Source organism: Lates calcarifer, linkage group LG7_1 (assembly GCF_001640805.2).
Source record: "Lates calcarifer isolate ASB-BC8 linkage group LG7_1, TLL_Latcal_v3, whole genome shotgun sequence".
Taxonomy (NCBI): Eukaryota; Metazoa; Chordata; class Actinopteri; family Centropomidae; genus Lates; species Lates calcarifer.
This window is the reverse complement of record NC_066839.1, coordinates 1,588,148-1,599,956: the sequence shown is the minus strand read 5'-3', so window position 1 is coordinate 1,599,956 and position 11,809 is coordinate 1,588,148. Positions and strand designations below refer to the sequence as shown.

At 45.1% G+C, this 11,809-nt stretch overlaps 1 protein-coding gene across 6 annotated transcripts in view; it reads left to right on the top strand.

Annotated features, from left to right (window-relative positions):
* The first annotated feature begins 2,392 nt into the window (after positions 1 to 2,392).
* The window catches only part of myo6a (myosin VIa), a 111,264-nt gene continuing 101,847 nt past the window's right edge, over positions 2,393 to 11,809 (top strand). For 2 of the 6 annotated variants that reach the window (XM_051071648.1, XM_018674644.2), the window contains exon 1: positions 2,394 to 2,927. The gene's annotated coding sequence lies outside the window, so the exon portion shown is untranslated. Of the gene's footprint in view, positions 2,928 to 2,979; positions 3,200 to 11,809 lie in introns of those variants that run through there. The other 4 variants (XM_051071649.1, XM_051071646.1, XM_051071647.1 and 1 more) reach the window with 3 other exon arrangements.

Here is an 11,809-nt window from a genome sequence, read left to right as displayed (position 1 = left end):
TTCGCTCTTGCATCGTTATTTTTTATGCTTTCAAGCTGTGTAGAGGAAAGAAAAATCATAATAATAATAATAATGATAATAAACATAGAGGAAGTTGCTGTTATTTGTACGTTAATAATCCACCCAGTTTCCAGAGAGTTGACTTCCAGCTCATGAGTCACATACGTAGTTCAGTGCTTGTTGTGTCTCTTCGATGTGGAGTGGATGAAAAGTTTCAGCATTAAAAGCAACCGTAGATGCAAGAGCACTTCTGTTGCCTTAGCTTTTTCTTCATGCTGTGTGCCATTGGAAAGTTGTGAATACACTTAATATTGTATTTTCTGTGTATATTTGTGTGTGAATGTGTGTGTTGCTACACAGGTCTGGAAAAGTCTTGAATACATTTGTGATTCTTTCCTTTAAAATTCTTTCCACACAATTTTACTCAAGAAGGAATTAAACGATATAATTAGACTTAAATCTACATGAGAGGTCTGTTACACAACTGAACATACAGTTACTCACTCTGCATGGTTTGATTTTGATTTTCTCATGTCATAAATAACATACACCTAATACACTTGTACAAAAAAACCGATTCAGTCCAACATGGGGCCTGAAAAAGACTCTGGTGATTGTGCTGCACTGCCCTCTGCTGGCCAACAAACCAGTTCATACAGGTTTTGATGCTCAGTCAAGACTTGAACCAAAACCTTCAAATCCAGTCTGAAATGAAAGGAACAGAAACAGACTGATGATGTTACAGTGGCTGCTGGATTTACCTCCTCATCTTTAAAACCAAATCTGTCGACAAAGATAAATCACACAGCTCAGTAAACCTGCCTGGAGGTAGATCCTGGACACGGACACCTGGTGAGTGTAAGGGGATGTGAGACTCGTTTGATCTGGACCTCTGACGTCCCAGTCCCTGAACCATATTTTGGAAGACGACACCTGAATCTGAAGCTGCTTCGTGACGAGGGCTCGGCCCAACGATCAGGGATCAAGTGCTGTGTAAATATTTCAGAGGGTGAATAAAGAGACGCTGTGTTGAGTGAAGAGCCAGACGTGTCAGGTCTAATCCCTGGTATCAGCTGTGGTCATGGTCAGGTTTAACTCTTCAGACACAGAGTGGATGGATGAATAGAGGAATAGTTACAGCATGCAGCTCCCTGAAAGCCTTGAGCTTTAAAGGTGTAGGTAGGTGTATTTTCTTTCGCTGTTTCCAGTCTTTATGCTAAGCTAGGCTACCCTCTGCAGCAGCCTCAGTGAGATGTGAGTGCAGACAGGTGCAGAGTCTCAGGTGGTTGGTTATGAAATGCTGCTCTCAGCTTTCAGCCTGGTGCTGAGTGACTTGTTCTTCACCCAGTGTTCTGTTACCAGACACTAAAACATTCATGAGTCTTGAAATGTGTTTTGTCGTCGCCACTTATCAGCTCGTTTCTAGTTATTAAAGCATGAAGTATAAATGAACTGCCTGAGCTAATGGCTGATGTGTTTATGGAGGTGGATGCTGCTCCCTGCTGCAGCGATTCAAACTCCACCTGCTGAGGAAGCCTGTCTGATAGGACTGAAAGCTCCTGAGCAGCCACTAAAGGGACCTCGTGGTGAGATTTATGTTGATTAATTATGTTAAAGAATGAACTTTAACCTTCGGGCCAACGTGCACAGGGAGTCACAGAAACATCTGTTAGACGAACAGCTGCTGAGGAAGATCATGTGATATGATCAAAAGCTCTGGGACAGCTTCTTAGCAGACCTGTGGTGAGATTACTGGGAGTGAGCTGTTACACAGTTACGTCGATGAGATTCGGAAGTTTTCTCATTTCAGGTTTCACTTCTACTCCCTTTCTATTGTTAGTTTGTTTCCATCACTACAGTATTTGGGGGGTTATGACTCAGTTGGACAGCAGAGAGATGGGGTATGACATCCAACAAGAGTCTGGAGGCAAACTGAGAAGACTCCTGTCTTTGTCTAAAGTGAGCAGCAGACAGAGATTAGCACCATTGTTGACATTATCCCTGTTAATCCCAGTCCCTCCTGGAGGTCTCAGTGCTCAGTGAGGCCAACAGCCAGCTGAGTCTGTCAAGATGCAAATATGAAGAAAACCTCATCTTTATTTCTGTTCCCTGCAGCTCGGTGATGTTGTGATTTCCAGATAATTTCCACAGAGAAAAGAAAGATATCACTGAATGAGATATGCTACCACTTTACACCTCTGTCTCCTGGAAACACTTAACGACAGTAAAGAATCATTAAACTGAAATAAAGTCCAATCAGGAGAGAGACACGAGAGAGGACATCAAACTGAGCCCTGCGTTACTCTGCTGATGCTCAGCTCACAGCAGGAAACGCACAGGTGTAACTGATGACGCAGTTAAAAACAGGTGCATCCCATTTAGGTGAACTGGTTCCTGTGTTGTTCCTGCCATGACACATCACACAGCCTCCTGTCTTATATTCTTATTCCTTCTTGGTTTATTTAAACAGATGCAGCCTCACATTTTTCTGTGAACTCTTCCTTTAACACCATCACTGTGTTTCCCCTTTAAAATCAGCCTGCTCTTTGTCCTGAGGCATCAGGACTCATGTGTCCCCACCTTGGATGCCCCTGTTGTCCAGCAGAGCATGAATAACCCACCCCACGTCCCGGACAGCGCCCCCTGCAGGGACACCCGCCCCCCGCCCGGAGACTATTTACCCATCCCGTGACGTCACGGGGCCAGTTTCCCAGGATTGCTGCGGGAATCGGAGGCTGCAGGGCGGGGAGAGCGTGGCCCAGGCTGCCGGAGCGGACACCGATCATCTGGAGACACCCGGCGCGGCTGTGGCTGTGGACGTGCGCCTTTTTTATTCAGGGATTTACTTTAAAAGATACAACACAATTCACCCCCCCCACCCCACACAAAACAACGCGAGGAGACCCGGGAGTTAACACCCAGACGAGGTAGGTAGCACCGGCGGCATGCACCGAGGAGAATTTATCGCTAAATGACCGTGGTGTTAGCTAGCTGAGGGGCTACAGAGCACAGCAGCGTCCCGGTGCTAGCAGCACAGCAGCGCAGGGAGGCTGTCAACACACGGTAGCTTTCCCAGGAGGAAAACCGTCAACACAGAGCTGAGAGCTCAGACACAAATCCCTCACACGACTGGGATTTAACCAGCCGTTTACTCTGAACTACAGGAGCCACCCGGTGTTTATCATTCCTGCACTCTGCGGTGAACATTTTGATCTTTTTAACAGCGTAAATCGTGCGTGGATTGTCCAGCTTTGTTAAGCGGAGTCGACGCCAGACTTCCTTCAAACCTCCGTCAATTTAAGTTCTGCCGATGATAATTATCGGCATGTATCCGAGGGTACATCGTGTAATACATATTCTGAACAACAAGGAGACACTCTAAAATTCGGCTTATAAAGAATCCACCGTGCCTCTCTTTATTTCTGCTGAGCTTCAACTTTTTAATTCACTTAACTGCGTTGTTATTACCACAACAGGGTGTATGCTCGTGAGAGAACACAGTGAAAATAGCCGGCAAACAAAATTTAAAAGTTGGATTTTAAAGCGGTGTTGATTCTTTGTAGATGATATACACGCCGAATGAAACAGAAGTGTCTCACGAATCAGAAAAACTGATGATTCATTGTTCATAGCGCATGTCCGCGTCTGACAAGTGAGGCGATTCCAAATTGTCACCTTTTTTTAATGAGGTTCGGCTCGGCGTCAGATTGTGTCCAGACAAGCTAGAGCGAGGCGCATATCGGGAAGAGAGTTTAGCACAAGCCTCATCACATTAGAGGGAGTTGAAAAGGGACAGGGCTTGGCAGCTGTGAGGAGAATTCAGCGGTGCGTACATGACATGGGAGGCTGTGCTGTTGTACAGCAGCAGCACCAATATGTCAGATCTCACAATATGAGCACGGCTGCGGCCTGCACACACTCACACACTGCTGCCGCTGCTGAGCCTGTGGAAGAAGAATCAATGGACATGCTTTGCATAAGAAAAAAAGCTGAGGGTGGTGGGTTTGGCCTTTGTGATATTACTGCCTGAGCGATGAGAAAAGATTCAATTTTATTTATATAGCGCCGTATCACAACAACAGTCATCTCAAGGCACTTTTCATATAGAGCAGGTCTAGACCATACTCTTTAAAATAGGTATTTACAGAGAGAGACCCAACAAATCCCACCAAGAGCAAGCACTAGGCGACAGTGGCAAGGAAAAACTTCCTTTTAAGAGGCAGAAACCTCGAGCAGAACCGGACTCAGGGTGGGCGGCCATCTGCCTCGACCGGTTGGGTTAAGAAGGAGAGGGGGGGGGGGGGGGGGGGGGGGGGTAGAGAATAGCGAAAGAAGAACATAGCATAACACAGGTTCCATATCAGATGTAAGATGAGGCCAGTAATACAGCAGTAGTAGTGATAGTAGTGATAATTAAAGTATTAACTGCTAACACAGCAATACAACTAATAGCAGTAGCAGTATAAGTAATTTCTAATTCTAGCAGCAGGTGTTGAGTGGAGTTGTAGGAGCAGCAGGAGACTTGTCATCACAGATCAGACTCTACAGCTCCAGAGGAAGAAATACCTGCAGAAAGAGACAGAAGAGGAGAGAGAGACGGAAGAGCACAATACTACAGGAAAGGGGACATATTGAGTTAGTAACATGTAACATGGGATATGAATCCATATTGAGTGGAGAGAGAGAGAGAGAGAGAGAGAGAGAGAGAGAGAGAGAGAGAGAGAGAGAGAAAGAGAGGAGCTCAGTGCATCATGGGAGATCTCCCGGCAGTCTAGGCCTATAGCAGCATAACTAAGGGATGGTTCAAGCCTGAGCCAACCCTAACTATAAGCTTTATCAAAGAGGAAAGTTTTAAGCCTACTCTTAAAGGTACAGAGGGAAGATAATGTGGCATCCTCAGAAATGTGGATGTGGGGAACTAGCTCGGCCGGTGCTGTGGTTTTATCTGTGTTGCATGATTATATAAGAGCTCTCAGTGCTCATTGTGTTTGTCCTGAGCCTGTTTCTCTGCTGAAGCTGCTTTGAAATCACTGTTTTATTCTCACAAAGGCAAAGCCAGTATGACCAAGTATATTGTCTTTAACTGCGTCCCACACTGTCTCTGTCTCTGGACGCTCATGCAGGTGGTGGTATTTTTATCACCTGTGGTATTAATTCCTGTTCCCCTGGTGCTGAGTGTGGAGGCCTCTCCAGCAGCAGTCTCCTGATTCCTGAAGGGACTGTGACTTTTGTTCCTTCCTCAGCGTGCCCTTCTTTTTATGGCAGAATTGTGGTATATCATCATGTTACAACAGGAAACGGTGCTGATTGTAACCGAGCTGCTCTTCCTGAGTTCACCGAGGTTTCAGGAACTTCAGGGATCAAAGTCCTCTTCAGGAAATGATCCTGAATGACTGCACGATTATTGGATTAGCTGGACGTTGAGCTTTCTTGCTGAATATTACAACCACACAGATGTGACTGGTTTTAAGTAAAAAGTCTGAGCACGCTCGCTTGTTTTGGCTGCAGAGATGTGACCACTCCAGTGTGTTTGGCATCCTGGGTAGTGGCTCACGTCCAAGTGTCTTATTCAGGATCAGCTCTTTATCTGCATCCTTATCCGTTTAAAATATCCTTGTAAACACGAGAAAGCTGAGGATTCAGTAAATTAGACAAGTTACAGCTCATGGCAGACACCGAGAAAATGTTCATGTTCTCTCTCTGGAAGCAGCTCCTGTGTTGTATTCTCTGTCATGGTGATGCAGAGGAGGAAGCAGCTGGAGCTGGGAGAGGGAACGAGTGGGAACCGTAGAGAAGGAATTCCTGGAATATCCTGGAAATGTAAATGCAAATGTACGGCACAATAGCAAAACCACAACAAAGACTGGATGTTCTAATCCTCACAAAGTTAGTATTTACCCTCTGCTGTTGTAGAGGATTCCATCATATTGTGCAGGCGTCAATACCACAGCACAGACATCGTTAACTGAGCTCCTTAAAGGAGGACTCTGCTGGTTTTGAACCTGGGCCTGGTTTTCTTTGTGTTTCTGGACGTGAAGCTCTGTAACTGGAACATGAGAGCTGCTGGAGTACCACTGCCTCCATCAGTGCTCTGCTCCGTAAAAAATGTTTTGTCAGTGGAGTCTGGTGGTGATCTGTAGTGATGATGGATTACACTGTGGTCAGGTTCACTGTTCCTCCTCAGTGCTAAAGAGTTCCATCAGTTATTTACGCCCAAAAACACAGGAGGAGGTTTTCAGGTTCAGGTCCAGACCAGATTTAACATGAAACATCTTTCATGGAAAAGGCCGATGCTCGGAGAGTTTGTGTCTGACCCTTTACCAGCCTTTTCTGGAGCTTTTAAATGCATCCTGTGGTCTTCCTCACGAGTCATGTAGAAGCGAACAGCTTCATTCTGTCACAGAGAGAGTTTGGATTCACTTCCTCTGAAATTGAATGATTTCAGTCTGAACGCTGTGATGGTGTAACTAACTGTTTTATTCTGTCACTGGACCTGTGGTGGTCAGGTCAGAGGTGTGTTGCTAACCACCCTGCAGCTCTGCTGTGTGCTGATGATGGAGCAGGAGGCTTCACACAGATCTCGTTTCTGTTGAAGGTGCATTAACGGAGGAGGAGGTCGTGGCTGGGACCTCCCCTCGTCAGCCTTTCTAATTAGAGGAATGTGAGCTGAATTAGTCACGCCACGCTGAGCTGCAGACCGCAGCCTCTTGTTGTTGACGGTGATGAAGAGTGTCGACTTACACGCCGTCTGCGAGCCCGGCCGCCTCGCTCCAGGGGTTTCCCCCGGGCTCTGGGAGCTCAAACATCCTGGAAGAGTTGACTTTTTTGTTGTTGTGTTTTGGTTCACACACACACTGCCAGATCACAAGTGAAACGGGGATTGTAAACAAAAGTCACGTGGTTCCACAGGCAGACCAGTCGTCTGTAGTTTCACACCGTGACGTTACAGATTCTGGAGTCGTCCATGTGACTTTATCTCGACCTGATGAGGCTTCAGCTGCAGTTTGCCTGCGTCTGCTCTGTAACGCTCGGTTCTTCAGGCCTGAGGTCAGATCAGGTGTCAACATCTGTGTCTTTACAGCCAGACTGTTTCCTGCACTCAGGTCAGATTACCTTCTCACAACCACACTACACTCCTCAAGGGAAAGTGGAGCTCTCAGAAGACATTCAAGTTGACGTTACTAAGTCTTTTAATCAAGCAGCTGGCTGACAGAAAATGGACGGATTGTAATTCAAATTCTTTAAAGAAAAATACTGTTCACTTACTAATTAACTGCTTTTCTTTGCTTCTTGTTTTGAAGTTAATTGGCAGCTTAATGAACGTAGAACAGTGGATTCAGGTAAACTGTGATGCACGTTTGTCACCAACATTATTCTCTTCTGTGCAAAAATTTATTTGCAGAGGAACAATTCAAACCAAGTGTGAGACAACGTGTGTTACACGTCTTTGTGTTGAGTCTCTCACAGTGATGATGTTCGTGTTTAGCTGAACCTGGTGAGGGGAGGATTGGATTAATCCACCTGCCTGGGTTTGTGCACACCTGGCTCTTAAAGTCAGGCACCTTTTGTCTCCTTTGAGTTCAGTGTGCAGTGGATTTCTAAACTCACAGCCTTAACCTTCCTGAAGCTGTTGCTTTGAGACGTTTCTCTCCTCAGACTCTGTTTATATGTGAAGCTTTTAGCTGCCACTCGTCCACATTAAACGACCCGTTAGCGAATCAGTGACGCTGTATCTGAGCTCCCTCTGCAGAGAGCTGATAGTGACGAGTGCAGAGGTCAAATCCAGTGTCCACAAAGCAAAATGACTCGTTTCAAATACTCAGTATTAAGTCCAGTTAGTCGATGAATTGTTTGGTTGATTGATAGAAAACTAGTTTGATGAGTGAGTAACTGTTCAAATCATTTTTCATGCAAATATTCCAAAATACCAAGGATTGAATTCCAGGTCTGAGACATGAGAATGTTCTGCTTTGGGTCTTGTATCATACTCAGCTGATTGTTATTTGGTTTTGGACGGTTGGTCGGACTCAACATGTTTTTGATGAGGATGTTTCCTGATGTTTCATAGAGCAAAGGATTGATTAATCAATGAAAATAATCATTAGCTTCAGCAGTACAAATAGTTCACACTAATCTATTCTCTGGGTTCCACAGAAACCCACAGTGAGTGAGAGCTTGATGAAATACTTTGACTGTCCCAGAAGATTTCCTTTATTTACAGAGGTGAAGCTGTTTGATGTGTGTTTGACTTGCAGGGAGGTGTATCTATATTTAATCTTCAGGTTTAGAGACCTGCTGTGTATTTTTAGCTCCAGACGTCAGCTCCTCTGCTTTAATCGCTGTTTTCTGCTCTAACAGCAGACCTGTGCTTTCATACTCTCCCTTCAGCCTGTCCGTGAATCACCGTGTCACGTCATGTTGACATGCAAATGAACCCAACCCATCATTATATCGTTACGGTGGCGAGGGCTGTAACCGTAGCAACCGCGAGGGCAGCCATTTGTGTGCTGATCCCGGGCGGATCACGTGTTTCTGACCTTTGAAACACAAGGCCTCCTGGTGCAGAGACAAGCCGAGGCCTCTGCTGAGGAGTGTTTTGGGCGGAGGCCTGCTGTGGTGTGATAAGTGTCTTTAGATTAAAACAAGATAAAGAAACTGTGACCGTCTCTGTTTTGCTTCCAGATGTGAGTCCACAGAGAGAAAGTGTCTGTTTGCAGTGTTTCTGCCTCTGACACGGTGTTTCCTCGCTCTGGTTCGTCACTTTGCTCATTAGGTTTCTGCGGTTTTACTCTGAAAGGACTTTGACCCGAGTTAATCCGGCTCTCTTTAGCACTGCTCTTAAATATTCAAATGACACAGGAATACTTGTTTCAGCTGTTGCCAGGGTTTTACAGCTCTGAGATCTGTCTGCAAAAACCTGTCAGTTGTTGTGTCTCTGCTGCCAGGTCCTAAACTTCTGAGACAAAGTTTAGTTTCTCAAATAACATACATGTATAATTATTTCAGCCTTAACACACTGTGCAGAAAGCATTAGAGCTGCATCAACACTGATTATTTACCTGAATAATTGATTAATTGTTGGTCTATAAAATGTCAGAAACATCAGTTTATCTTCATAGATGAAGAAAATATTCTGATTTCAGAGACTGGATCGACTGAATTCTTGGTATTTCTGCTTAAAAAATGCAGAGTTAGAACCTCAGTGAAGACACAAACTGATCAGCATTGATCAGCCGTGGTTGAGAGAGCGGACTGTTCCTTCAGGTGTCTGTTATATTTAGCTGTTCTCTCCACTGGACCTCCACACTTGGTTGCTATGAGATCTGTTATGCAGCTGAACGTCTTCCACTGTGTGTGTTGATTTCCCAGGATGCTCCTGGGTGACAGTGTTGATGCAGCTCTGGTCCTGTGGTCGCCGTCGTCCTCTGTGTCTGTCTCTGTGTCTCAGTGGAGCCGGACACTTCCTGTCTTTCTCTTTGGGGCGTCTGGATAATGTCCCTGTCTGTCAGGCCTGTTAAATAATCAGCTGTGAGGAAGTGAGCGCACAGAAGACAGAGGACAGATCCTGAGAGAACCAGAGTCGAATAAATGGGTTCAAAGAAGTTGTGTGGTGGCATAATAATGTCACTGCCTCTGAGAAACAGAATCATGCTGATTCAGCTGTTTGTTTCACTGATGGTTTGGTTTTAATCAGTTATTTGATTCTGTAAATTCTGTAACGTCCCAGCACAGAGATGTTTTGAAGAAGACATGTTTTCTCATGACGTGCTGTGTAAATGTTCAGAGATGATCTGAGTTAGGGAAGAACCAGGATCTGACACCACACGACAGAATCATTAACGCGCTGCAGAGGACGAGCATTTACGCCTCTTATGTCTAATGTACAACTTCTTTTGCTGCTCTTGACACATTTTATTGGTGTTAGACTTCGACTGGAGGAGGATGACTCTTGTCAATCTTTAAGCTGTTATCACAGGGAGTTTGTAAAAGATCAGCACTTCAGAAATTCCACACCTTTGCTGAAATCATCAAAACTGAAGCTGCGGCCAAATCGCTCTCCAGACTTCTGTTCTAAAGTTAACTTTAAAGCTTCAGATTCTCCAGTAGAGAGCTGGGAGCGCCTGATTCATTTCTGCACTGAAAGGAATCACCTGCCGATCTAACACGCCCTGCTGTGCTGAGGCTTCGCTGTGGGTGGGGCAGCAGTCAGTGAATCGCTTCAAAGAATGCTGGGTAACATTCAAGAGAGGAGTCCTGACATAACAGGGAGGTTCCTGAAGTAACCATGAAACCACACCACAAACCTCCGACAGAACGAGTTCAGAATGTCGCGACGGTCACTCTGACCAGACCAGTTTTGTGTTGGTCTGTGGCTCTTTGAGGAAGGTCGGATCACATCTGTGTCACAGTGTGATGCCTCTGATATCAGACCACATCTGCCTTTGGTTGTACAGCTGCTGTGTGCAGACATATCCAGAGTCACGCTGACCGATCAGTCTCTCCACCACAGTATCATCACCCCAGCCGAGGTCACGAGGAACCTGGGTGTCATGTTTGAAGACCAGTTCCCTCCACACAGGCGTTCTCAGTCCAGACTGTTCTGGTCTGTGGTTCTCTGATACTGTCAGAGCGGGAGCGTCCCTCTCTATCCTCATCAGTCTCCTGAAAACTCTGAGAGCACCTCCTCTCCTCACACCTCTAACACCCTAACACCACTTACAATGCACTTATTTAATTGATCCTCTTGCAGCAGATTTAGCTCTTGCTTCAGTGTCTCCTGTTGCACTGAAGCTTTGCTGTTATCCCTCAGCTTTGGATAACAGAGTCTACTCAATGTGATATAAAGCCTTTAAATGTTTGATTTAAACAGCTTCTTCCTGATATCACAGTGTCCTCCAAACAGTTTATGATGTGAGCGTCTGAGCTCAGTCGTCAGGACACCTGAGGAGATCGTTTCTGTAAGTGAAGGAGTAATGAAATAAGCTGAGTGCTTTAGTCGATCATTTTACATTTTAGATGGAGCTGCTCATTGGGATGTGGCTGCTCTCTACATCCACTCAGAGAGAGTCACGATGCAGAGGAGGAGGAGGAGGAGGAGGAGGAGGAGGAGGAGGAGGAGGAGGCTGTTAACAGCAAATCGAATCATTATGATAGCGGGTGTAAAGATAAGCAACATGTCGGCCGTCAGCTGCACAAAGGTCACCAGCACTGTCAGGGGAAGAAACGAGAGATTTATTTCACACTGTAACAAGATCTAATTTTCTGCACAATTAGAGAATGAATGATAAGATCATGTGGAATGAGGCTGATGTTAATTATCCTGCAGTGCAGCAGATGGTAACAAAAAGTCTGATATCTGATGAGGTGTGGTTAGTTCAGATCACACAGTAAATGATGTGTGGCCTGGACTTCTCTCTGCTGTTTTATTTGTGTGTTTTGTATTTGAACCTCCCACTAAGTTCACTTCATAAAGTTAAGCTTTAACTTGGTTGATATGCAAAAATGGATTTACATACTGTTTTACTGACTGTACTTTAAGATACAGTAAATTACAATGAATTTACAGTTATACATTCATGCTTTTAAATTCAGGTTTAGTATATTTTTATTGTGTATTTTGTGTTTTGTATCTTTCTGTCAGTCAGCTAATAACTTGGTGAGAACATCATTGGAGTTCTTGTTGAATCCATATATTTCCTGCAGTCTGTTTGACAAACAGTAGAAATAAAACCTGAGCAGTTTATTTTGGAGCAGGCTTTGAGTCTCCAGCCTGTTGTGTGTCTGTGAACTGTGGCTCTGCTATTGTGGA